Below are 4,945 nucleotides of genomic sequence, written 5' to 3' on the forward strand. Positions count from 1 at the left end.
AACATAGAACAATCAGCGAATTCAGTCATTTAATTCATGATTTTTTTTCTATTTTCACTTTGAACAAACATGTCAGTTGTTTGCTTAGTTAACAAGCTCTGCCTTTATTATAAGCCATTTGTGACTAGAAATCATTGAAGCTGTGGTTGGATTTCAGAAACACAATAAACCTAATTAATTCCACCCTTAATAATTTGGAGTGTGTAGTGACTGACCTGGTCTAGACTGAAATTTCTGTCTTTGCCCTTTCTAAGGAGCAGAGCTTTGCTAAATCAATTCATGGCATAAACTAAGGTGGTAGAATTTTTTAACTGATACACAAAAATTATACATATTAGTGGGGAAACATGACATTTCTATACATGTATTCATTCTGTAATGTTTAATCAGGTTGAACATTCCCATTTCTTTTAATTTTGTGATAATAGAAAGCACCCGCAATTGTAAATGGAAGATGGACTCAGCCATTGAGAGGACACAGGATGCTGTGGGAGGGACCACCATAAGCTGCAGGCTCAAGACCCTTCTAAAGGGACCAGCTACCTTTTAGCTGGCAGTGATATGTGAGAATGTGGGCCTAATGTGGCCAGATTTTTCAAATTTCCATTATAATTTGAAGATGTGAATTTCTAGGTAAAATCTTCCTGCATAAATTTTGGATTTGAATTTTTTTAAAGTTAGTGTTATGCACCCACCACAGTATGGGTCAACAGCTCTCAGAGTATGGTCCTGGACCAGAAACATGAGTACTACCTGCAGCTTCACGGACTGGCACAACTCAGGCCACGCCCAGGTCTACATAATTGGAGTCTGTGGAGTGGGGCCTAGCAGTCTTGTTTTAATAAGCCCTCAAGTAGGCTTGCCAGGCTTACAGATATTCAGTGTAACCTACATTAAAATGGTGTTTGCTGGTTACCTGAAGTTCAGATTTAACTGAATGCCCTGGTTGATACTCAGCAACCCCAGTATTGATCAAGCAAAGCATATACATGAGCCAGGCAGACTATGTTGATATCTCCTTGATACATCCTAACTGCAGGATCTTAGACAAGTGATGTGGCTTTTCTGTGGCTTAATTTATTTGTGTGCAAGATGAGGATAATAATTTCCCCTCACAATGTCATCATTAGAATTGGGTGATTTGGTAGGCATCAAGCACGCAGTATGTTTACCTTGGGGGAGTAAGCAACGTCTAAGTCTTTACTATCAGAAATATTTTTATGTCCCCTCTTCTCTATCGTCATCATCATCATCATTGCCACCACCACCATCCAACTGTGGAGAAATATGGACTCATCTTCCTTCACTTGTCTTTTCCTGGGTTTCATTTGTGTTTAGTTAAATAACTGGTTGTCATGCCTACTCCCCTGTAACTTCCTGTTTCCTGACACTGTGACTGTCTGGCAGAGGGAAACTTGAACTTCCTTTTCATGTCAGCATCCTGCTTCCAGAACTCACCATCGTCTTCAGTGTCTCTGCTGTATTCAGGCCTACATGCTGGCCTTTCTTCTTCAAACATGCCCCACCTAGACATTTCACACTGGCCCTTGAGTCATCAGAGGGCTTGGATGCTTGCTCTCATTTGTAGGAACAACTGATGTTCCCCTCTCTAAAAGTTCACTACTTTTTGAGAAGTCCCTGTAGCTTCTTTTTCTAGACAAGGAACATGGAAAGGCTTGACTTGTGGATCCAAGGAGTGTATTCAAAGGGGGTCAGTAAATAATTCCTGTTGAGAGGATGGTTGCAAGTTGTTCAAACTTGTCCCTTCATGAAGCGATCTTCCCGGCTTCCATATAGCCACACATGACAGACTCACATATACACTGTGATAACCATCTAGATACAATATTGTGGTTCTCGGTGTACCATTTTATTGCTGTTCTGGGAAGGAAACAAAATGCATTATTTTATTAAATAAGACTTTCCCTGTATCACCGTGGAGGCCAATTTTATTAGCTCTTTTTATGGGAACAGACATCATTGCCTTGATGGGGAGGTGAGGGAGTGCCGAGAATCATGTCTTGCCATTTTCATGCTCCAATGGAGGCCACCAGTGTGTTTTAGTTGGAAATTATCAGGAAAGTTCTTCAGATCCTGCAGAAAACATATAGCTTTCAGTTAGAACATAATTAGAGATGATTCAAAACACACATTGCTCACATTGCTCACACAGTCAATATTTGCTCATATACTGTGGGTCTGGGTATGTACCTGATATCCAGGAGACTTGAGTTACCAGTATGTCAGTAACCTCCAAAAAAAGGATTTCTCTATCTTCATCTGTGAGACTCCAGAGGCCACTTAGGCAGTACATGCCCTTTAAGATTCAAAGAAGGAAGAGAATTCAAATAAAGTTGAAGAATTCAATGAAATACTGAATTTTGATCCTTTCATTTTAAAGCCTACAATATTCACATGCTACCTCACTGAACTGTTAGAACAACACAGCCACTAGGTCCTAACCTGTGTTCATTTCTCAAGTAAGGACAGCCTGGATGAGGTCAGCCCATTCACCACAGTTGAATGCCCACTCTGCTCCGGGTAGTAAGCATGCAGGGCTGAAGGCAGACATGTCTTCTCTTCGAGGGTCGTGTTGCTCGGTGGGGCAGAAATGAAGTATCTGCTACTCTGTCCATCACTGCAGAGTTTGCAGAGTGGCTGAGCTGAGGTGACCACTGTACCTTCTAGTGTCAGGTGGTCTATGCATTTGGTCATTGTCAGGCATTGATTTTTACCTTAGCAGTACTAAGTCTATGAAAGTGATAACACTGCCCTGTCTCCAAACCCTTTCCCTCCTCTGAGACTCACTAGGACCCCTCTCTCCTGCCATCTGAGCTGTGCTATAGAGCCTTTCTCTGTCTCCCATAATTACCCTACACAGTCCTTAATGGAACTAGGGGTGGGTCATTGTCTTTCTGATTAAGTTACTTCTTGCAGGGTAATTTAGGAGTTAAGCCTAAGATTATAAACTTGGAGCTTTATGCCTTGGCCTAATGGGTTTTTTATTTATTTGGTAGCCCAGGCTAGCCTTGAACTTGAAGCGATTGACCCTCCTGCCTCAGCCTCTCACATGCTGGAATTAGGCATGTCCACTGTTGTATTAGTCAGGGTTCTCTACAGGAACAGAACCAGTCAGGTTGACAACCAAGATTACCCCACCATGCCTGACTGGCCCACTGCTTTTAAAATGTGCTGTGCCCTTGCCCCTGCCGTCTGCTTCCTGATTTCAGTTGTTCACTTCCCTGCCACCTCTGCTACCTCCCCAGTGTCTTCCCTGTCTGTTGCCTTCATCTTACTGACCTGTCGTCCTCCCTTAGTTTTCTCCTTCCTTCCCTTTGGTCCACCTGGCCTCCTCCTTTGTCTGCCCTCCTTCTCCCCTTGTCACTGTCTTCTCCCACATGCTTCTTTTGTGGCCTGCTTTCCTCCTGGGCCTGTTTTCTTCCCTCATCTTTTATCTTCCACTGTCTTACTCTATTTTATCTAATTCCTTCTTCTCTCCCTCTCTACTTCCTCATTCCTCTCCTTGCTTCCCTAGTTTGTTACAACTCCCCCATCTCCATTCCTGGTCCCCCACCTACCCAATACCTTCATTCTGTTATCTTCTTGGCTTCTATAGTGCATTTAGTTTGTGACTGACTCCTCCTGAAAAGAATATCAGGCTTTCGTTAAAACTGGCAGGACTGGTGTGTGACCCTTCCAGGGCCTTAGGACATATACCAGACTGACTCCACACCTGTTTGTCTAAGCATCCCCTTAAGGTAAATTTTAGGAGTATCAGCTGTGAGCAGTGCCCTCCCTTTCCTCTTCCCTTTTCCTTTCTCTGTGCCTCCTTCTCACTGGGAAGAGGCTAAGCATTACTGGTCTAAAGGCCTGGTAGTATTTGTATTTTCGGGTCAGGTCAGTTCTGGCTGTGATGTAGGCCTAGGGACCTGAGGTCCCAAGACATGGCTGGTGGCTTTGCTTCCATGGACTCTGACAATTGAGCACAAGGAGTTCAGTGTCATTACTCCAGGGTCTTGAGTAGGCACAGAAAAGTAGGAGCTCAGCAGGTACTGGATTGAAAACAGTGAGTCTAAACAGAGTGGGTCAGTCAGAGCTGCATGAGATCGAGTACTAGCTCTGCTTCCCGCCAGCTGTGGGCTAGTGGCCTGACTTGCTAGCCTGGGGAGAGTAACTCTGTACCCTACTTTCATCATCTGTAAAATGAGATAATAAGTATACTTGGGGCTCTGGGGTAGACAAGTGAGATGGTGTGGATAGGTGCCCAGCATATAACAAACACTCCTGTGGTGTGAGTCTTCAGGAAAGGAGGATGGGAGACGATACTGGTTCAGTCAGTAAAGGGCTTACTATCCAAGCGTAAGGACCTGAGTTTGATCTCCAGGACCCACATAAAAAGCCTGACATGGTAGAATGCTTCTAATCTCAACTCCAGGGAAGTAGAGGCAGGTGGATCTCTGGGGCCTGGTAAATCAGTTAGTAAGCCCCAGGCCAGTGGGAGACCCAGTCTCTGAAAGGTGGACAGCTCCTGAGAAACAACACCAGAGGTTGATCTCTGTCTTTCACACAGACATGCACCCAACACACACATTGCCCTCCCCTACCATGAACATGTACACACACTTTCAAAAAAAGAGAAGGAAAGAAAAGAAAATGTATGTTGCTGAAGTGCAAAGAGGCCCTGAGGTGTTCCTTAGTCACTCTGCCATTGTCATACTGGCAACTTGAGCCAGCATTGGAATAAATGGTTAGGTGTTTTATCATTTGCTCTTTCAAAGAAAACTGTACTAGGATGGTGGGATGACTCAGTGGGTAAAAGTGCTTGCTGCCAAGCCTGATGACCCGAGTTCAGTTCCCTAGATCAACAGGGTAGAAGGAGAGGGCCAACTCCCATAAGTTGTCCTCTGAATTCCATACAAGCACAGTGGTATATGAACACACACAC

The 4,945-nt window shown here is 44.1% G+C and overlaps 1 protein-coding gene and 1 long non-coding RNA gene across 2 annotated transcripts in view; one reads left to right on the top strand and one right to left on the bottom strand.

Moving 5' to 3' along the window:
* Nucleotides 1-4,945, top strand: part of LOC103740951 (aminopeptidase O-like) — a 194,317-nt gene that overhangs the window by 180,244 nt on the left and 9,128 nt on the right.
* Nucleotides 1,613-4,861, bottom strand: LOC115071810. The gene is made up of 3 exons (XR_003850882.1): nucleotides 3,586-4,861; nucleotides 2,212-2,317; nucleotides 1,613-2,094 (listed from the first exon to the last, which is right to left on the bottom strand). It is a non-coding gene; the product is annotated as an uncharacterized LOC115071810 (long non-coding RNA).

Source organism: Nannospalax galili, unplaced genomic scaffold (assembly GCF_000622305.1).
Source record: "Nannospalax galili isolate Female #2095 unplaced genomic scaffold, S.galili_v1.0 scaffold740, whole genome shotgun sequence".
In the NCBI taxonomy this organism is placed as follows: Eukaryota; Metazoa; Chordata; class Mammalia; order Rodentia; family Spalacidae; genus Nannospalax; species Nannospalax galili.